Genomic DNA, 23,405 nt, shown 5'->3' with positions numbered 1-23,405 from the left:
TTTATGGGCCTAGAAGTCAGAGGACCTCGACAGCACCTCTGCTTGCTTAGACTTCTGGCTCTCAGCTCTCTGTACTCTATAACTGCTTTTCCTTTTTCTGAGCTCAGCAGATCCCTACTTTTGCTGATGTCTCCCTATTAAATAGTACTATACGTTATATATTAGCTAGTTCTATTTTGTATTATCAATAGAATTTTTAGCTGGGATTATTATTTTCATCTTTATAAAATTTTTGGTACATCTTTTACTAATCAAATTGCCTTTTATTTCTCTTTTTAATCATGCGCTGTGGCTTCACCGTGTATACCTGCGCTCACCTGTTCACTGGTTTCTAGGGAGGCCCTTGTCAAGGCTTCATGTTTACCTTCTGTTTTTTTTTTATGCTGTGGAATGCACCATCCCAACCAGGGATGTATGGATCGTACCAATAGTCTTTTTAATTAATTTTCTTTGCTTTTACAAACTTTCAAATTTTCTCTAAACCTACTAAATATATTATTTATATTTATTTTTCACTTTCTCTACATTTCTCTCTCTTTAAACACCCACACAATATGAGCAGTCAGCACGAATATGTGTCTCAGTTAAACTACAAATCCAAAATTATTTTTAATAATTAAACTTAAGCTCTAAAGTTTCAATAACCCTTTTCCTATATTTAAAAAAACTTTTCCCTGAGTTTCACAGGTTATTTTATTCTCAAATGAATAAGGGCTTCTAACTGGGCAATTTGTATGTTTAAAACTGTTCCTGGGACTGTGGAGTTGGTTCCAGTCAGGAAGTCAGGGTCACTTTTCTTAAACACTGCAGCCATTTACTTTTAAAAGTGCATCATTTTCTTTATTTTAATCACAAATTGGTAGCCTTCCCCACTTAAACACAGGCTCCTGCTGATGTCACTGATGACCTCATTTAAACTGTCAGAACCTAGGCCCTGCACCGGAACCCCCTGCCCAGCCTCACCAGGCCAGAACCCTCTCTGTTTCCCTCAACTCACCCAGCAACTCCGCTCCTCAGCAGCGCTGGTGTTCTGCACATGGAAGAGGACAGCCCTCAGCAGTGACTGTGAATGAAATCAGCTGATCCCTCACAGGCTGCTTTCCTCTCCTCACTCCTGTGCCACTCTGAGCTCCTCCAGCACTGCCCCAGACAAAAACTCACCCAGCATCTCCGCTCCTCAGCAGCGCTGGTGCTCTGCACATGGAAGAGGACAGCCCTCAGCAGTGACTGGGATTGAAATCAGCTGATCCCTCACAGGCTGCTTTCCTCTCCTCACTCCTGTGCCACTCTGAGCTCCTCCAGCACTGCCCCAGACAAAAACTCACCCAGCAACTCCGCTCCTCAGCAGCGCTGGTGTTCTGCACATGGAAGAGGACAGCCCTCAGCAGTGACTGGGATTGAAATCAGCTGATCCCTCACAGGCTGCTTTCCTCTCCTCACTCCTGTGCCACTCTGAACTCCTCCAGCACTGCCCGAGACAGCACAGCTCTTCTCTCACTGTTTACTTCCTGATGTGTCTTGTTCAGTGCTCCACTCTGTTGCCTGACTCTCTGCATCAGACCTGACTGAGCGCTATCACAACAGAGAGAACCAAACAGATGTCCGGCTGTCAGCACCCTCTATCTCAACTATTCTTCTTGTCTTCAGATCTCATCGCTGACCAAAAATACTGGTTCCCAGCGCTTCCTGCTTTCAGGTAACTTTTTATGTATTTACATTATTTACAAGTACATATCCCTCACATATCAGTACATTCCTATTTGCATTAATGTGTAACCTCAGAGTTTAATCCCAGACATGAAGTCTTTCATTCATTGGACATGTTATTGTAGAAGGAGAGTGATGCGCCTCTGGCCGTGCCTTACTCCTCTACCTCCAGGAAAGACAGTCCCCACTTTGAACACAAGAAATAGTGTAGGGTTAGGCAGTTAAAGTACGACTACTGCTCCTGGTGGCAGAGGAAGACTCAGTCCAAGGCACCATTGCTTTCCTTCCACCCACTACTCCCAAACTGTGCCTGCCTGAGGCCAGACCAGGAACTCAAGCTATCCCTGGCAGACAGGGACCCAGCCCCAACTGCCCGTCCATTTAGCATTTTAATTCACATGATAAGATTTATGATTTCCAGCGAGTCGTGCAGGCATACTAGCAAAGTATGGGTCATAATAAAAGCCATTCGAACCAGCTATTGCAACAGCAAAAAACTAAATGTTGCAGAGGATTAAACTAGATGTGGTTGAAATTGATTATTTAAGCAAGTCATAAATCAAAAGCCTTACTTATGTTAATATATTTATAGCCTGAGCTGGAAAATTCTATACTAATTATTATGGCTACATTATTTTTATCGCCTAGAAAAAAATACCCATTTTTACACATTCAACTACATAAGAATTTTAATTTGATTTAAGACTAAAATAAATGGCTCTGTAATTCTCAAAACTAGATAATTTTGACTCTGGGGAAATAGTGAAGCCTTTAATCAGGATAAGAAAATATTCATGGCTCAAAATACTTTGTAAAGACAGTAGCTGAAGAAATCAGCCTCAGCTGTTGAAGGTTTCCACCCCAGTCTGCTCCCTGGCATAATTTTCAGGGTTGTGCAGGCCATATATTTTTTTTTATTTCAGATGGGTGGGGGGTGTGAGGAGGATTCCAACCACATTTTATTTCAATAGTGTAAGCTTTTTGGGGTCTTGGTTTTTTCTTTGTTTCAGGAAATATTGCTCACAATTTTGGAATAGTGCGTGCTATTTGCAATTCGTAAATAGTGCATGCTAATTGCTAATATCACACACTTTGGAAACAGTGCATGCTATTTCCTGAAATGAAAACCGTAGAATATTTGGGTTTTTAGTGCTGCTGTGGCTTTGTTTCCTTTGAAATGCAGAACAAAAAAAAAAAAGGGCATTTGCAGTTCAGATTCCTTATTGGTTATAAAGTAATGCACATCCCTAATTTCTAGCAGCCTTGTCTCCTGATGATGGTAGTATTCCAATGATACTAAAAGAATTACTTAGGAAATTTTGATAAGGTTATCAGCATACAAATGGTTTGATTTATAATGTTTTTTTTCTTTGGGGTCAATTTTTTTTTAAATTTAAGATTCATTTTGTTTAATGTTTGTTCATTTCTTTTGCTCAACCGAGAGAAAAAAAACATCATAGTAAAAAAACACCTCAAAAAGAAAAAGCCTCCCTTTCTCAGCTCTGGATCACACACACACACACACACACACACACACACACACACACACCACTTTCATGAGATCTCCAATGAAGGAAGGGATAGCTGTGATCCCCATCCCTTCCTGATTTGCAGACTTCCATTCAGAAATGATGCTGGTAGCATTTTGTTTTACAATCATAGAAGAACATGGTGCAAGCTTCTTGTCCTCAGAGTTTTGAGGTGGATACAATTTTGTTGTAGAGCTGTATGTTCTATAGCCATAAAATAAAGGGGCCTCAGAGCAAGCAGCTGCATGGAAAATCCAGTAATGGAAGACTGCGCTCAACGCCATCAGCATGATCTACCTCCCCAACCTCTTCAATGGAGGCTAAGACGCTACTTAAAATTTCCAAATTCTCTTCAGCTACAAGCTCTTCAATATCTTTTAATTCAGTGTATCCGTTTTTGAAAATACTGCTTCTGTTGCCTTAGAAGCAGTAATCATGGAGGAGTGCACTACTGGTGTTATATGTTATCCTTCTGCTGCCCCTGCACCTGTCTCTTCCGGGTTAATGCTCTCCTACCTTTTGCTCCTGTTCAAAGCAAAGGGAGAGAAACAGATGGAGGTGGCACATGCTCTCTAAAATTTAATGTCTTATGACTTGAGCTGGCTTCTACTCCTGGCTTTCTGCAAGTGAAAACACTTCAGCCAGTGAAAACACCAGCCAGTCAGAAGGACTGCTTGTCCTTCTGACTGGCTGAGTGGCTTTAACGAAACACCCAGTCCTCTGCGCCTACCATTTTTATGCCTATTGCCTTTCCCTCTTCTGCCCTTTCCTTGCAGTGGAATGATGGAATTGAGTAGCTACTGGCGGGGGGGTGGTGATGTTGCAATATTATTTTTATTGATACTGTGCCAGTCACCTGTACCATTCTAAAGGGATTATATTAACCCATTTCCCATCTCATAACTTTCAATTTTTTCTTTTGATGGTCACAATATTCCAGTCTCTCAGAAAGTATGCAACCTGCTTACTTATGTTTTCCCCGCATAAGATCGGCAGAGAAAATGCCACTCGCTAAGTTGTGGACACAAAAAACAAAGCAGAAGCCGCTCAATATTGCTGAGTAGTGAAGAAACGAAAAAGATTGGTGTAACACTGCCTCAGGGGCTACTGTACAGATGGATCCATGAATATGACAATTTCAATGTCAAACCATCACAATATACTAAAAACAATTCTTAGCGCTCTTAGTGCAGTCAATGCCACAGATATGGTATTCAAAATAGTATCAGGTATGATTGACAAAGTTTCAAAATTGTTTAGTGCCATCTCTCGTAATGAATAGCAAAAGGGTAACTCTCCCGTATTCAAACAGTCATTGTAAACATCGGCAGGTTTTTAGATTTTACTATGCGCTACAGTTCCCTGCCGATGTTTACAATGACTGTTTGAAAACGGGAGAGTTGCCCTTTTGCTATTCATTATGAGAGATAGCACTACACAATTTTGAAACTTTGTCAATCATACCTGGTACAATTCTGAATACCATATCTGTGGCATTGACGGCACTGACAGCGCTAAGAATCATTTTTAGTATACTGTGATGGTTTCACATTGAAGTTGTCATATTCAAGAACCCATCTGTACAGTAGCCCCCTGAGGCAGCTCCTATGTGAGCAAAACTCGGCCAGAATCGGGGAAGTTCAAATAAAGAATCCCTTGTTACACCAATATTTTTCGTTTCTTTGCCCTTCGCTAAGTTGTGACTGTTACAACATCTGAAATCCTTCTTAGATATTTAAAGTAGTCTCAGTTGGGAGTATGAGGGGACAGCAAAATTGCGTGGAAATGATTGGGTTCTATTTCAGTTTCCCGACTAAGATCTCTTCAAATTGTCCAAAATGCCACGGCCAGTATGATTATGGGCACCAGCATCCAGGATCATATTAATCCTCTGCTGAAATCATTTCACTGACCTCATCCACTGGCACATTCAATATATGTCAGTTATTATTCACAACTTTTTAAAACAATATCACCTCACCATAGGTGAATTTGATTCTCTGAATTTATATTCTGGTGCAAAACCTCCACTCCTTCAGTCAGGGATTACTAGAGATGTTGCATCTTTGCACGATGCACTTATCTGAGACTCATGAGGTCCTATCCTAGGAAATTCCTTCCCCTTAGATGGACATAATATAAAAGAGGCTAAGTCATTCAAAATGGCACTTAAATCCTTCTTATTTGAAGAGGGCTTTGAATCAGATGGTTGAGGTAATCCCTTGTTCTGAACCACTAGATTGACTAAGAGCAGTAACAGGCAACTTTGATTAACTATGTTCAGTTTATTGATAAAGGTTTTGGCCCATGTTTGTCAATGTATGTTTCTACTTTTTATCTATTTTATTTACTATGATTTTATGTATGTTATATTGTAAATGTGGAGGGTGGAAGTAAAAATATTTTTACAGTCTAAAAAATAACAATAATGCTGACTGTGTCAGTCTGTCACACATACTCAACGGGATGCTAACTTTGAAACAGGCGTGTAGGCACATGGGCTTATGTTTGCCAGCTCATAGCCAGAGAAGCATCCATTTTATAACATACACGTGTATTTGCGTGCATATTGTAAAATAGCCTGAATGTGCGTACATGGCGTTCAAATGCTACTTCTACCGCTTAAGTGGGGGAATTTTATAAGAGATGTGCGCCAAGACCCATTTTCCCAGTTCATTGCCAATTTGCCCAGTTAAGGGATAGGACTTCCATACCCGCCTAATTTAATAATCATCCTTCCCTGTTAGCCCTGACCCTTAGAGCACCGCTGACTGGCCTAGATTCTTTTGTTTTATTACTTACATGCCATCCATAAATGTAGTAAAGTTACATGGCATGGAATACCAGCATGTACCTCTGCTTGTAAGAATTTACGTACACATCTCTTGGCCTTCCCCGTCATGCCCATGCCCCACCCTTTTTAAAATATTTTCTCTTGTGCACAAGATGGCGCCAGCCGGCCATTGCTCCTACCATGTGACAGGGGCCGACCAATGGCACCGGTAGCCCCTGTGACATAGTAAGGGCAAAGCTATCAGCGCCATTTTGAATACCGGCAGCTGACAGCCCGAGTGCAGGAGATCGCTCCAGGACTCCCGCTGGACCACCAGGGACTTTTGGCAAGTCTTGGGGGTGTCAGGAGGGTGGGGGTTATAGTTAAATTTAATAGGTTGACATGGGGGGGGGGTTTTTGGAAAAAAATACATATGTAACTATTGAATGGATTCCAGGAACGGATGCAACAGATTTTGGTCCCTACGAATCCAAATACCAAATGGAATGAATCTTTCCCTGCTGCACATCCCTAACACATATACAAAAAACTATAAGAAAGAAAATAAACTGAGAAAACTGGCAAAGCTGTATTTAATGTCACAGAAATCTATTTGATGATAAACAGTGTGGTGCACTGTGCAGAATCAGACAGATACAAAATATCAGTGATCACTGTTTCTGTATCTCCAGTTCATTATCCTGGACCAGTGAACAGACAGAAAACAGCACCTCTGTGTCACAGCGAGAGCAATGCGAGTACAGTGAAGATAAGAAAAAGCCCTTTGCCATTGCCAAAATTCTCATTTTTTGAAACTTTTCTTTCACTCTAAGAGAGCTTCTGAAAAGACAAGCTTTACCTCTTAAATCCAACAGAGAAAATAATGTCTTTCCTCATGCTCAGACCTTTTAATGTGAGAATATCAGGGTCACTTGATCCAGATACCAGCTATAGGCTACTTTAAAAAAAAATGCTTCATCTTGATTAGTTCTCTGTTCTGTCTACTTGCCTAATTTTTCCATCTTGGCTCTGGCCTGGTTGCTACCTTGCACAGGAATTAGTTGGTTCCTATAGTTCTAATCTCACTGCAAACACTTTTAAATGTTTATAGACTAAAGTGAGAAACTTAAACATGAAATAAAAATTTTCATTTAAATTCATGGCACTCTCCATTCCTTTCAGAAGTCCATGAATTAAACAAAAATGGTATAATTTGCATTTTACCCATTTGTTTCAAATGGGTAAAAATCTAACCTGGTATAAATGGTATAAAAATCTAACCTGGTCAAGCGTCACGCGCCGAAGGAGCGCGCCGAAGGAGCGCGACAAAGGGGCCTGCCCCTTTGAGCGCCCCTTCGGGCAGCCCCTTCGGACTGCCCTGAAGGACCCTGGAAGACCCTAAAGTACTACACGGACCTCCTTCTCACCCAGCAGTCCCTTTTGACCCTGAAGTATCGCCGCTCACTTGCCAGCCTCTCAGCCAAGACCCATCCAGCTCCAGGACCTCCGAGTGAGTGGGCACCTCCTCAAAGTGCCTATCCCACCTCTCACAGGTGCTCATGAGCCTGCCTCCCAGCCACTGGACTACTCCCCCTAACACCTTAAATTGCTCTATTCTGTTATTTGTGCATGTTATCTAAGCTGTATAACCTGCATTGTCTGACCTGCATTGTATAACCTGCATGGTACACTATTTACACCTCTTACCCTACCTAATCAGCTTTGTGCCCTTTCCTCAGTGCCCTTCTCTCAGTTTAACTCCTTGATACCTTAATCCCCGCCTTGTACTACCCTATATCCTCTCAGTTTCCTTTTTACCTACCCCCTCTCCCTCCCTCCTCCTTTGCCTACCCACCCACTATGACCACACAACACATCAACCGCATCCACCTCCCCCACAACAGACTCCCCCATTCCCATCCCCCCCGTCCCACCCCCCCCTACAAATCCCTCCTCCCTATCCTCACTACCCCCCTCAACCAATTCCTTGGACTCACTACCCTCTCCATCATTCTGTTCAACGCCCAATCACTCTCCAAAAAAACCCCCATCCTAAATGACCTCCTCACTGACACCAAGCCAGACATCTGTGCCATCACGGAAACCTGGCTCAAAGAAACAGACATTGTCCTCCTGAACCAGCTACCTACACAATCCTACGAATTCCTATCCATTCCAAGACCCAAGAAAAGAGGAGGTGGCATCCTCCTAGCCTTCAAGAAACACCTTAATCTCAAACTCTCCCACACCACATCACCCTCCAAGCTAGAAATTGGCCTCTTCAAAGCCCCCTCACTGCAAATCTGTCTCATTTATGCCCCTCCTGGATCCATCGAACGGGACCCCTCCCCCTTAATTGAATTCTTATCTGCCAACATAAACATTGAAATCCCTTCCATCATACTAGGAGACTTCAACCTCCATGTCGATGCCACCCCCCTTACCCCTTCTTGTGAGGCATTCCTTACTGCACTCCAAGCTCTAGGCCTTAGACAAATTGTTGCCTCCCCCACGCACCAAGCTGGTCACTCCCTTGACCTTATATTCATCAACCACTGCTTCCTACCATCCCACCCCCCCACCTGCTCCCCTGTACCTTGATCAGACCACTTCCTCATAAAAGCCCTCCTCCCCCTTAACTTCCCTACTACCCCCACTCCCTCAAACAACACCACCTTCACCTTCAGGAAACCCTGCTCTGGAGATGAACTGGCTCTTGCCATTTCCAACACATCCACTAGCCTTGACTGCTCCAGTCCAGAGACTGCCATCAAATCCTGGCTCAGCATGACTCTTGAAATTGCTGACAAACTATGCCCCATCTCCAGACGTAACATTACCCAACCCACAAAAAATCATCAACCCTGGTACACGACTGAACTAAGATCCCTAAAGAATACCCTCAGGCAGCGTGAGAGAAACTGGCGTAAAGCCCCCTCACCCCAACTCGCCTCAAGTTTCAAAACTACCCTTCACCAATATAGAATAACCACCCTCAAAACAAAAAGAGACTACTTTTCAGCTAAGATCCACCAATACATGTACAACCCGAAAGCCCTTTTCAATTATGTTGCCAACCTCACCAAATCCTCTCAGCCCACTATCCCTGAGAATGATGCCTCCACTAAGAGCGAAGAAATCGCCCAGTATTTCCTCACAAAAATCACCAACATCCTCCGCAGATTTCAACACCCTTCTCCATCCACCTCCCCTTCCCCCTCCCTCCAACCTTCCCCCACTTCACCCACCCTCCAAACCCTTGACCTGACTTCCGCTAAAGAAGTGGAATCTATTCTCAGAAAACTTAAACCAGCTTCCCACCCTTCAGACACCATTCCCACAAAATCCCTCCTCTCCATCCCGAACACTATATCCAAACCCATCGCAGACATCATAAACTCCTCCCTCTCTTCAGGCTCTGTCCCAGATGCTCTTAAACAAGCTATTGTCAACCCCCCTCCTAAAAAAACCAACACTAGACCCTAAAGACCCCGCTAACTTCCGCCCTATCTCTAACCTGCCCTTCCTATCCAAAATTATGGAAAAGATTGTAAACATCCAACTTACAGAATATCTAGAAAGCAACAACATTCTGCATCCAGCCCAATACGGCTTCCGTAAATACCTCAATACAGAAACCCTCCTGCTCTCCCTCACGGACCACTTACTCATAGGCATGGACCGAGGCAACTGTTACCTCCTCGCCCTACTCGACATCTCAGCTGCCTTTGATACCATCAACCATAACCTCCTCATCAACCGGCTATCCGAAATAGGCATCTCAGGCCTAGCCCTACTATGGTTTAAATCCTACTTATCTAACAGAAAGTTCTCCGTCAAGATAGGAAACGCCAACTCCACACTCTATCCCTTGTCTCAAGGTGTCCCACAAGGCTCCTCCCTCTCCTCCACCCTTTTCAACATTTATCTCACACCTCTATGTCAGCTCCTCACAGACCTCGGCCTCAAATTCTACCTCTATGCAGATGACGTTCAAATCGTCATTCCCATTCACAACTCTCTCTCAGATGCCCTTGCCTTCTGGAACACATGTCTTGCCAACATCAATGACTTCCTCACCAACATCCACCTCGCTCTAAACTCCTCCAAAACAGAGCTGCTCCTTATCTCTCCTCACCTCCCTCCCAAACCACCGATCTCCAACGATCCAGCTTTCAACGTCATAACACCCCAACCCACAGTAAGAGACCTTGGGGTTATCATAGATCAACAACTCAATCTCAAAAAACAGATCAACTCCATCCTCAAAGAAGGTTTCTTCAAGCTTCACATCCTGAAGAAACTCAGACCCCTCCTCCACTATCATGACTTCCGCACCGTCGTCCAAGCCACCCTTTCCTCAAAGCTGGACTACTGTAATGCCCTCTTCCTTGGCCTACCCTCCTCCACCACCAAGCCCTTACAAATGCTCCAGAATGCCATCGCCAGGGTCATCACCAACTCAAGGAAAGCTGATCACATTACCCCAATACTCAAAGAACTCCACTGGCTCCCCATCGCATCCCGAATTCTCTTCAAAATTCTAACCATAGTGCACAAGTCCATCCACTCGCACAATTCCAATTGGTTGGATGAACCCTTTCGTCCTATACGCACTGAACGACCCACTCGCACTGTCAACAAAGGCACCCTCTCCATTCCCCCTTTGAAAAAAGCCCACCTCTCCTCTACTAGGGACCGTGCACTATCCATTGCAGGCCCTAAACAATGGAACACCCTCCCTACCACTCTCAGGCTAGAGCCATGTTATGCCAAGTTCAGAAAAAAACTTAAAACATGGCTCTTCCGACAAGCCTACCCTGATTAAGTACACCGACTTCTGCAAGTATCTTGCCTACGCCTTGTATATTCCTGTAAATAGTCCGTTGCAGTTTTTATTTATTGCTTTAATTCCTCCACCTCCTGCTCTTTGTATACTCCTCCTTGTTCGCCCTCCCTGTTCATTGTAATTTCTACCTTTAAAGTTACATTGTAAACCGGTATGATGTATGCATACTAATACCGGTATATAAAAGTTTTTAAATAAAATAAATAAATAAATAAATACCCCCATCATGTTTTACCTTATTTGAAAATAAATGCTCACCCTTAACAAATAACACAAATGGAGTTATGCGGTGGTGAAAGAGTATATTTATTTACCTCTAACCATTTAAATTATGACTCTTGAAAATGATATTAACATGATCATGGTTTTGAAATATTTCCCCCATCACTTAATATGTTTCCAATAGCATATTGCACTGTCATAACTATTTTCAGGCATGATGATATTGAAATAAAATGAAATAATTTTGAACCCCCATTTATAGGATTAAGGATATGCTATGAATCTCAGAGGTCCATAAGCAAGAAGATCATCTGAGATGGCAGATGCTCAATTGCTCATAAATTCTCATTTTCATTTGAATAATAATTGGAAGCTCTAACAATAAGAATCCTGCTGACTGTACTCCCCTTTGATTTGAAGAATCCTTGGATATTAGAATCGGCAATTTTTGTGCATGGTAAAGGGGTTTAATGAATCTCAGGAATGCAGAGTTTTAAGTACATGAATGAAATTTGTAAATACAGCATGCCTCTTTTAAATTAATTAGATTGTGAATTTCCTAAGCTCAATACCTATATTTTTTTCTAAATTATTTACCAGATTGAAAGATAGTGTGCCCATTAGTTCACTTATTACATCAGTTAATATATAAGATTTAAGCAGGGGCAATAAAACAAGATAATAAAGGTGGATACTTAGGATAATGAAGGGCTATAGATTATATCTCTCAATAAATATAATGAATGGAAAGATGTTCAAACCAGGTAGAGGCTTGTACTCACTCACACACAATATAGTTTCAAAAGAAAAGCTCCCCATTGAGCTTCCCTTTGAAAACTGGAGGCCTACAGGGACCATTGATACCAAGGCACCCATAGAATTTGCACCTGCTTTAGAAAAGTATTGCTGTGAGGAAGCTGCAGAGAAAAAGGCAATTCTCAGCCTGGGAAATTTGACCAAGCAACTGCCGAGCTACTCAGGCAAATTCCTTTGAAAGTTGTCTTCAGGGAGGTCAGTATTCAGCAAGCCAGTAAGCAGAGAAGTCATGTGACTTCATTTACCTTCCTTGACCAATCCTCATTCAGAGCTCATTGGCAGAAATGCATGTAGGGATGTGCATTCATTCTGTCTGGTTTCATCGCATGCCTTTTCACTGTGGATATCCTGAAAACAAAGCTCGTTTGTGGCTCTCAAGGATTGGAGTTATCCACCACTAGTATAAAGTCATTCATTTGGGGTGAAGAAATCCAAGGGATCATAAGGGGGAAATGAATATGCACCAAACAGGAGATAAATCTCTGGAAAATCATACCTGATGATCTCAAGGCTGATAAACAATAATAACAACTATAATTTTTATAGTGCTACTGGACAATAGGGGTGGTACCATCAACATTTTTAATTTTGTTTTTTTAATCGTTTCAGGGGTGGCCATTTCGGGCCCACCCCTGGCTCTTTTTTTGTTTGATTGTTTCTTCTTTCTTTTTTTTTTTTTTTTTTTTACCAAAACCGCCCCAACCCTTCCCATTTAATACAATGATGAGACCCCACCCATCCTAGCCCACCCTTCTGACCCCTCACGACTCACCAAAAATGCTTGGTGGTCTACTGGGGGATCCAGGATCGATCTCCCACTCCTGGGCCAGCAGCTACCATTAGTCTAAAAGGTGCCAGCCACCCTTTGCCTCTATCATGTGACAGGGGCTATCAGTGCCATTGGGCAGCACCTGTCACATGATGGGGCAAAGGGATGGCCGTGCCTTAGGGTGTGTAACTCTTTTTGGAAGATTAACACATTACTGTTAACAAGAGGACACCAGTAAACACAACTGGTGAAAGACAGGTGATATTTTCTCCAGGGAGGATCAAAAAAGTAAACTACCTTAGCATTTGAAAAGAGTAATAAGATAATTTTTGATATGAAGCGGTATGATAATGTTAATCCCTTCCCCCAATAATGTTTAGAATAACTATTCTAATTTGCATCTTAAGTGCATCAAATATTAGAGATGTGAATCGGAACCGGAATCGGTTCTGATTCCGGTTCCGATTCACATTCAGGATTTTTTTTCGTTCGGTCCCATCAACTTTTTTTTTTTTTATCGGCTGCACCCAAGCCGATAAACAAAAAACCCACCCCGACCCTTTAAAACTGCCTCCTTAGCTTCCCCTACCCTCCCGATCCCCCCAAAAACGTTTTAAAATTACCTGGTGGTCCTGGGAGTGATCTCCCGCTCTTGGGTTTTCGGCTGCCACTAATAAAAATGGCGCCAATGGCCCTTTGCCCTTACCATGTGACAGGGTATCCGTGCCATTGGCCGGCCCCTGTCACATGGTAGGAGCACTGGATGGCCGGCGCCATCTTTAAAAATGGCGCTGGCCATCCAGTGCTCCTGCCATGTGACAAACAATTTCGTGGGGTTTTCCTATCGGTTTTGGAGAGCCTCCGATTTCTGATGATTTTGAAAATATCGTACGATATTTTCAATCGTCAGAAACATGATTCACATTCCTATCAAATATATTCAAGAAAAGTAATGTTTCTCCTTTGTTCTGACAATTTTTTGGGGGGGTTTGTTTTTACTGAGTTTCTTTTCTTTTTTCGGGAGAGTCTGGCAGATTTCTCTCACTCCTATTCAATCAGAATAGGCCCTTGGATCCACAGCTATGAGCCTGTATTGACAGCTGCCTAGGAATTTCCTTCTATTTTAAATCCCCTTCTAAGTCTCATAGTCCTATCATTGCAGGTACAGGCTTCCGCCAGGAGTCATGCATCATGCACTAGGGCACCCTCGGAAACCCCTGCAATCAATGGCTCTGAATACAATTGATTAGGGGGTCAACTTTAAGACCCACACCCGCGTCCTTGTGCACGTAATTTCCGACGCATGCACATGAAAGCAGCAATTTTATAGTATGTGCTCGTCAGCATACGTGTTATAAAATACGACATTCGCACGCACATGCACAGTGGATTATAACATCCTCTGTACGTGGGGGTGGGGGCAAGTTTTGAAAGGCCTCATACAGCAATGGGAGCAGGGCTTCCCCAGTTCCCTCCCAGTCCGCTCCAAATAAGGAGCGGACTGGGAGGGAACTTCTCTATGCCCCTGCCTAATCTTACTACCCTTTCCCCTCTCCTCTCTTCCCCGACCCTCAACCCTAGCTTTTTTTTTTAGATCACTTACTGCTCCTTGAATGGCGCTGTCCCAGCCTGCCCTCTGCTCCGCCCCTCCATGAGCAGACCACGCTCCCCAGCCAGCCCCTTTTCAAAGGCCCGGCACTTTGGCGCATAACGGGTTAGGCAAGTGACCGGACCCTTCCGACAATGCGCGGCTCGCGCAGGACCCAGCCATGTGAGTCACCCCCCATAATTCACCCGTGCAGGGATTTTAAAATGTACTAGTAGGTGCTGCAGTTGCATGACGACTATGATTTCCTTCCCCCTGGGGCTGTGAACACTGTCACTGCAGCATCGCCACTGCCCTGGCTTACCCAGGAGTGGAAGTCCTGACTGGAATCCAAACTCCACACAGAGTTGTGTAGCACAGCCACCGTGCTGTGGGACTGTGCCTTTACAACATGTCTTTAAACATTTACTAGCAGGAACTGTCTCTTTGCATTATTTCTTCAAACCATTACATTTTGCTAGCCTTCCAATCCATTCCACCATTTTCAAATGCCTCATCATTTTTCATTCACATTAAAACTTATATATCTCCACCCTTCTGTAAACCTTCTTTTGAAAATACGGGCAGAAATTAGGGATGTGAATCGTTTTTGAAAGATTAAAATTATCGTCAGATAATTTTAAAATAGTCCTAAATCGTTAGAGTGCACAATACAATATAAATGCCCCCGATTTATCGCCAGGGACATTTGTATTGTATCGTTAAATAGGGCACGGGAATTATTTGGGGGAGGGCGGGAAAATCGGCACACCAAAACAACCCCTAAACCCACCCCTACCCTTTAAAACCAATTCCTTACCCTCCCCCACCCTCCGGAAGCCCCCCAAAATGTTAAGTTACCTGGAGGTCCAGGGGAGGGGGGGGGTCCCGGCGCGATCTCCCGCTCTCTTCCATCGGCGCCATTTTGGCTGCCACTAATTAAAATGGCGCCGATGGCCCGATAAAAAAAAAAACCCCACCCGACCCTTTAAATCGACCCCCCTTAGCCTCCCCCACCCTCCCGACCCTTTTTTTTTAGGGAGGCCCGCGCCGCTAAAAAAAAACCCCACCCGACCCTTTAAATCGACCCCCCTTAGCCTCCCCCACCCTCCCGACCCTTTTTTTTTAGGGAGGCCCGCGCCGCTAAAAAAAAACCCCACCCGACCCTTTAAATCGACCCCCCCTCCCGATCCCCCAAAACCTTTTAAAATTACCTGGTGGTCCAGGGGGCCTCGGAGGGCCTCGGGGAGAGGAGAGATCCAGGGGGGCCTCGAGAAGAGATTTCCCGTTCTCAGGCATCAGCTGTTCTAAAAAAAAAAATGGCGCCGATGCCCCTTTGCCCTTACCATGTGACAGGGTATCCATGCCATTGGCCGGCCCCTGTCACATGGTAGGAGCACTGGATGGCCGGCACCATCTTTAAAGATGGTGCCGGCCATCCAGTGCTCATCAGCCCCTATTATACTATATATAATAGGGGCTGATGAGTAAAGATGGCCGGCGCCATCTTTAAAGATAGTGCCGGCCATCCAGTGCTCCAACCATGTGACAGGGGCTGGCCAATGGCACGGATACCCTGTCACATGGTAAGGGCAAAGGGGCATTGGCGCCATTTTTTTTTTTAGAACAGCTGATGCCTGGGAACGGGAAATCTCTTCCTGAGGCCCCCCGGATCTCTCCTCTCCCCAAGGCTCCCCTGGATCTCTCCCCGAGGCCCCCATGGGTTTTTTTTTTTTTAGTGGCGCGGGCCTCCCTAAAAAAAAAATTAGCCATGTGAATTGGAATCAGAAACGATTACAATTCACATATCTTAACGATCAGATTTCCCCCCCCCCCCAGCCGAATCTGATCATTAAGACGATCTGGCACACGATTCACATCTCTAGCAGAAATTACTGAAATCTGTTTAGAAAACTCACAGATGCTTCTCAGATTCAGAAATACTGAGATCTTACATTTTACATCTTCTCACTGCTCTTAGTAACAGCAATTTATGTTTTAAGACTTTTGTGATTATCTCTCAGCGCAGAGCATAATAATTAAATATATGACTTTATAATCCTGTCTAATCATTATGACAAAACTCAATGGACTGTGAACAAGTTATGCTGGTTTCTATGTACATGTCACCCTACTTGAAAATGTTAATTTCATCCACTACGCAGTTGTATTACGTGCTGAAGAAATGCAAGTTTCCCAAACATGTAACCCTAACCAGCCCTGAGAGAATGGCTTCCAGGTATGAAAAAGTAGCTTTCATCCTCTTTAAAATAGCTTTAAAGTAGCTTTCATCCTCTTTAAAGAATCTATTAAGTAGAATTCAGGGGAGTCATAATCAAGATTACAATAGAAATCCACAAATCCATTTTATTTTGGGAACTAAACAGCTGGTACATGTTCATTAGGGATGTGCATTCGTTTTGGATGAATTAGAGAATTTCAACGAAATTCTCTAATTCATCCTGGTTTGGAGGACCCGAAAAACAAAGGCAATTTTTCCGAAATTTTGGAAACATTTGTTTTTCGGAATAGTGCGCACTAACCCAAAAATCGGGGTCCCCCGATAAAAATAGCCTGAACCGATGGAAAAACAAGATTTCCCACAGTGGGCCAAAAACGAAGCCCGAACTGAATGATTTTACTGCTGCACGTCTCTAATATTGATGACTTTCTGATGCTATTGAGCTGAACTGGAGTCAGATCAGCAATCCAAAAGCTAAAAGGCTTTGAATCTCCATGCCAACCCTCTGAGTGACTTCATCTAAAGTAATTTGTTGCCTGCTCTCTCATTATTCTGTATTTTTTAAATCAAATTTATAGATCACTATTACATGGCAAGCAAGTTCAAAGTGGTTTACAGAGCCATAAACATAAAATACAATCATCATAAAAAGCAAGCCTATATATAACCATCAAAACAATTAACAATCTCACAGAAACACATTAGGGTCAATTTTCAAAGGATTTTCGATTTAGGTGGTTAACATTGGAAGTTAGGATCCTAAATTGGTCTTTTTGAAAATGTATTATGGCTACATCCCTAAATTTAACCTCCAGTTTAACTAGGCCCCTAAATTTAGAAACCTAACAACTGGGTAACTGAAGGGGTGAAATTAAGATGGGGAAAGAATTGATGCTTATTGCTTAACACTAATTTTCAGAAGTAGTCATTTTATTATGGTCCTAAATCTAGGCAAATGAACAGCTTCACTAAATTTAGAACCCTGAATTTTGGTGAATTTTCAGCTGGAAATTTATGCACCTAAGTTTGACTGAAAATAGGTATATTGCTTTAGTGATTCCACTTGTCATGCAGTCTTCCAAACTCCAGAGGTCCTCCGGGAGCTGTGCCTACCCTCTTTCCAGCTTTACTCTCAGTGACCTCATGACTCAGCAATTCCCTGCCTAAGTCTACACTTTGGGCCTTGTCATTGAGTCTGCTCAGCTTCTTCCTTTGCCCCTTGTCTCTGTATACCCTGTGGCACTCCAAAGCCTTCCCGTGTTTGTATACCTTGTGGCTCTGCATAACCTTCTTGTATTCTAGCTTGCTTGGTGACTTCCCTAAGCCTTCCTTTTTCCAAGCTTGCCTTGTGGCTTCCCTAAGCCTTCCTGTCTCAAACCTTGCTCCCTGGCTCCCAGGCCTCCTGTCTCAAGCTTGCCAGTATTAGTAACCTCTCCTTTGTTCCACTCCTGCCCTTGGTTCGTACATTAGCTCCAGACTCACCAGACATCAGCCTACAGCCTGAATCCCTAAGCCTGTTCAGTTTCACCTGAGACCATTCCTCACCACTCCGGATTCCAGTCCAGCCTTAGCCTTAGGTCTCTTCCCTTGTTCACGTTCTGCAGGCCACCAGAACCCAAGGGCACAACCTGCGGTGAAGGTGGCTGATATAGGCTGAAGATCCCCTAGTCTAGTCTGTCCCTAGAGTCCTGGATTGTTCCCGTTGGGGTTGGTCAGCCGAGCTTGGTCCTCAACCCTAACAGAAAGAAAAGGCCATACTGTCCCTGTGACACCGGTTCCAGGACTCACCGTCTGTCTGGTAAGCTCAGTAAAATTTTTATCCCCTGAGTTTGCAAGTACTGCCAAGGACATACCCCACCAGGTTTTTTCAGCTATTGGGAATGTGGGTCTCCCAATCCTGCCACGTGGGCGTGTGAGCAATGCACTTGTGCAAATCCCAACTTTTGTCAGGCTTGTATGAATTGTGGAGTACATAAATTGAACTTTGGTAAACAAAAAAAAAAAATCTGCTGTGTTTAAATGTCCTTTTTGCCCTGCAAGAAGGGGAAAAAACCCCAAAATCAGTAAAACCTGTACCTAGATAGGAGCAGCCTTGGAGGGAATGGGGAAAGCCATCGGGGCTCCCCTTGGGCTCGACGCGCGCAAGGTGCACAAGTGTTCACCCCCTTGCACGCGCCGATCCCGGATTTTATAACGTACGCGCGGCTGCGCACGCATGTTATAAAATCGGGCGTAGATTTGTTCGCCCCGGGTTGCACGAACAAATCTACCCCCGCGCGTATTTTTTAAGATCTGGCCCATATGTTATAAAATAGCTGCATTTCTGGGCATGAGCAGGCATAGGCACGGACATGTTTGCCCACATGGCTGTATGAAAGTTACCATCATAGGATTTAAAAAATTTTATTTTTACAAGTCTTCAGATCCATTACCAAATGTAAGCTAGGAATGCCCTTAGCAATAAAAGCTGTAGGTACAGAGAATACCAAAGAAAACCAAAAAAAAAAAAAACCTAGGGGCAAATATGTCCTCTGCTGGGCACTTAGAACATTTTTCATAAAATGAATTTGACATCTCAGGTGAATACATTAAATCATTTACTGAGTTAGATAAAATGCTGTCAAGAGTTCCCACATGGTTAGCATCCCGTTCACATTTGCTTAGGCCTGACTCTGCTCTCTAACACATATCATCATCGTCGGTTTCATTACAATAAGTATGAGACTCATTATTCTTTTGGACATCCATGGTTGCTTTGCTAATGTCATCTCTATATGGAAGAGGGCACAAAAAATGCTCACGGTTTGACATCAAGAAACTGTAAGGAAAAATTTAAATATGCTTGCCCATACTTCACGCACCACGGCCTCATTTAAATATGCTCTGTAACATAGCGCTCCTCGTTAGAAATCAGTGGGGGGAAAAGGGTGTACATGGGAAAAAATATCATTATGTCATTTCAAATTTATGACATTTCTAATGTTTTGACTGCTCATGTATATCACTTGTTCATTTTGTTTTACTGTGCACTATATTTAAAAAATGCATGACCTTTACTAATATGCTAAAACAGTTTAATATAAACACTTTATACAGGCTAAAGTGACTTTTCTTTCATTTGAAATTTCATACAGTGTAACATTTTGGATAAGAAATAATACCAAGCAATATAACTAATATTGTTGACGTTTTTCTGTCATTTTAAAATATTGCATCAATAATATGGGGAAAAGGCAGAAGCAGCATCTTTGTGTTAATTCACAGCTCTTTTCTCCTATAGGTTAGATAAGCTGCAAGAAGTTTGAAGAAAGTTTTGTGTGAAAGCTTAAAAATGAAGGCACCTTGTAGAAATCACATACTGTCTAGCAGAAAAGATGATAATTTTAGACAATGACTAGTAATCGAAAAACCTTTTTAAGAAGCTCCTGAGACTTCAAAGACAAATAGTTTATTGAATTCGGAATTCACAAGGTCTGATGCTGATAAAATCTCGTCTAATGCTACCTATTCTTCTGTACATGGGAGCATGGTAGAATAAGTAACAACTTGATCATTTCTTCACTTCAGATAGGTTCTACAAAAATGATAAATGTATTGCTTGCTGATGACCTTCAAGTATTAAAAACAGTTCCACAAGCTTTGCAGAATATGTGGGGTCATTTACTAAGCCTTTTTCCCATAGACACAGAATGGGAAAAAAAAAACATTTTACTAAATATCCCTCATAGAAAGCAACACCACACTCAATATTTTCATTTTATACCTAAAATTAAACTCACACTTATTTATTTATTTATTTATTTTTATATACTGATGTTCCTGTAAAGAATACATATCGCACCGGTTTACAAGGAACTGAACAGTCGCCTCCAGGGTGGAAATACATTAAAACAGTCGCCTCAAGGCAGAATACATTAACACAAGTATACAGGAAAACTATTAAAGAGAACTTTCATAAACTCAATTAAATGTAACTGGGAACCATAAATCAGGAACATATGTACAGAGGTAGGTATATCGTCTGTCGCTTCACCAGATTTTAGCTCTCAGGGAAAGCTTGAGTGAATAGCCAAGTCTTTAGCTTCTTTTTGAATGTCGGAAGGCATGGTTCTTGGCGGAGGTCCGGTGGGAGCAGGTTCCAAAGATGGGGACCTGCAGTGGACAGAGCTCGTTTCCTCAATGAGGTTTTTGTTGGCTGGGTGTGAAGCATGTTCTGGTATGCACTTCTGATTGGTCTATTGGAGATGTGTTGCTGTAGTTGGAAGGATAGGTTGAGGGGGGAGATGTTGTGAAGAGCCTTGTGAATCATCATGAGGGATTTAAATTGTATCCTAAATTTTATAGGCAGCCAGTGAAGATTTTGGAGGATAGGGGTGATGTGATCCCATTTTTTGGTGTTAGTGAGAATTCTGGCCGTCGCGTTCTGGACCATCTGAAGTGGTTTGATGGTGTTGGCTGGCAGGCCCAGGAGGAGTGAGTTGCAATAGTCCAGTTTAGGGAGGATGATAGATTGTAGTACCAAGCGGAAGTCTCGGAAGTGTAGAAGAGGTTTTAATTTTTTAAGACTTGCAATTTGAAGAAGCAGTCTTTGGTAGTATTGTTTATGAACTTGGTGAAGTTGAGTTGGTTGTCCAGAAGTACATCAAGATCTCTTACTTGTGGCGTGTGGTCGATTGATGTGAAGGAGAATTGGGTGGAACTAGTTGGGTTGAATAGAGAGCACTTGTCTGGAGCTATTATGAGGATTTCAGTTTTGCTAGTATTTAGCACGAGGTTGAGGCTTGTTAGCATGTTTTTGATTGCCGAAAGGCAGCTGTTCCAGTAAGACCACGTTTTGTGGAGGGATTCCATTATCGGGATGAGGATATGAATGTCATCCGCGTATAGGAAGTGTGTTAGCTTGAGGTTAGATAGTAGATGGCAGAGTGGAAGGAGATAAATATTGAATAGTGTAGGTGGAAAGGGATGATCCTTGAGGTACCCCCAGCTTTGATCTGATAGGGGAGTGATTCTTTGTTGTTAATCCTAACCTTGTATTGCCTGTTTTCAAGGAAAGATTTGAACCAGTTGAGCGCTGAACCTGTTATTCCAATATCTGCTAGACGCTGAATGAGGCAGGAATGGTTCACAGTGTCGAACGCTGAGGAGAGGTCCAGTAAGACGAGAAGGAAAGGTTGACCATTTTCCAGGTTGATGAGGATGTTATCAGAAAGCGAGGCTAGTAGAGATTCAGTGTTCAGTGACTTTCGAAATCCGAATTGATTGGAGGTTAGAATGTCATTCTCTTCTAGGAATTCGGATAGTTGTCTGTTTACTACCTTCTCCATGATTTTTGCAATCATTGGGAGGTTGGCAATTGGTCTGAAGTTAGCTGGGTCAGTGGGTGGAAGGTTAGGTTTTTTAAGGAGAGTCTTGAGAATAGCAAGCTTGAGTTGGTCAGGGACTTGACCTTGGGAGAGCGAGCAGTTTATGATGTCTGCTATCGGTTTAGCAATAATGTTAGGAATGGAGAACAGTAGATTGGATGGGATGTGGTCAAGTGGGTGGGACGAGGGCTTCATCTTCCTAAGGATGTTTTCAATTTCTAAGGCGGACGTCTGCTCAAGGGAAGCCATCAAAGCTGTAGTTGCTTTGTATTGCATGTGGGTTGGGTGAGAGTGTTGTGTGCTGGTGGTGGGAGGGTAGTTCGGTTGAGCAGAGGGCCCCTTGAGAGGAGCGAGGAGGGTGTCTATTTTTTTCTCAAAGTAGACCTATAGGGATCTTATATACTAATCAGGGATCTATATACTAATCATTAATTATTATACTAATCATAATTATACTAATCATAATTAGGGATCTATATACTAATCAGCATTAAAATCAACATGGTAAGGTGAGTTATCTGCCAGTTTTGATCCCTGACGTACGAAGTAATTGATATGCAGGACACCTATGAAAGAGTTGCAAACAATGCAGTCAACGCTACTGCTGCCACACTCAGCATATCCTCAGTACCTAAATGTAACTCGCCTTCAGCTACCAACAAAAACGTGTGAGCTAAATAAAATAAAATAAAAAATACCTAGTTTCCTCCTGCTATCTGGTCCAGAGAGTGCTGGAATCTCTCTCTCTATCCTGTCAAGTACAATTTGAGCACCTAATCTAGCCATATCTCCCTCTGCTCCCCCAAGCAGATAACACGCAAGCAATATCCAGCCACAGACCCCTAAGCAGAAACTGGATCTCCAAGCCTCACCCATCCCTACATCCCCACTTATTTTTGGCAGAAGGCCCTCTATTCTTCATCAGTAGGAAGGAGCTGGCTTCCCTCCTGCCAGCTCGGGCTATGGATGTCCATGGCTAAAAATTTTGTTTCCGTTTTTGTTTTTTGTTTTTTCCTTTTTTGTTTCCAGCTCTTTTAATTTTTCTTAGTTTTCATTCATTCAAGTTTTACAAAGTATTGCAACTAGTGTGCATTATTTGCGAATAGTGAGTAGTGTATAAAAACAGTGAGCACTATTTACAATACTTTGTTGAAAATGAATGACACCTACAATTTTGTGGGGGGGGGGGGGGTTTGAGGGTGGGGGCAAAATTCATTTCTTTTGAAACAAACAAAAAACAGACCAATTTGTTGCTGTTTTCAAATTTGTTTCAAACAAATGCATATCCCTAGTTGTGGCAGCAAATCCAAAAAGGTGCTACTGGTAGTTTGCTGACTTGCACGTGCTTGGTTAATGTGCATTAGCAAGCTCCTATACACCTATAACACAGGCGTTAAGAATAATGCATGTTACTAGTACACAAAAGCCTTTTAATTGAAAGCTGGCAGAGACAGCAACTCATTGCACCTCCTGTAATAAGAAGATCATCATGAGAAAGCAGAAAAAGAAAATGCTGCAGCAGAATTCGAGCAGACATCTAGAAGGCC

The 23,405-nt window shown here is 42.8% G+C and overlaps 1 long non-coding RNA gene across 1 annotated transcript in view; it reads left to right on the top strand.

Moving 5' to 3' along the window:
• The first annotated feature begins 1,050 nt into the window (after positions 1 to 1,050).
• Positions 1,051 to 23,405, top strand: part of LOC115094559 — a 330,280-nt gene continuing 307,925 nt past the window's right edge. The window contains exon 1 of the long non-coding RNA XR_003857581.1: positions 1,051 to 1,696. This is a non-coding gene — a long non-coding RNA (uncharacterized LOC115094559). The remainder of the gene's footprint in view (positions 1,697 to 23,405) is intronic.

This window comes from Rhinatrema bivittatum, chromosome 6 (genome assembly GCF_901001135.1).
Source record: "Rhinatrema bivittatum chromosome 6, aRhiBiv1.1, whole genome shotgun sequence".
Lineage (NCBI taxonomy): Eukaryota > Metazoa > Chordata > Amphibia > Gymnophiona > Rhinatrematidae > Rhinatrema > Rhinatrema bivittatum.
Note: the sequence above shows the minus strand (reverse complement) of the source record. Positions and strands in the feature narration are given on the sequence as shown.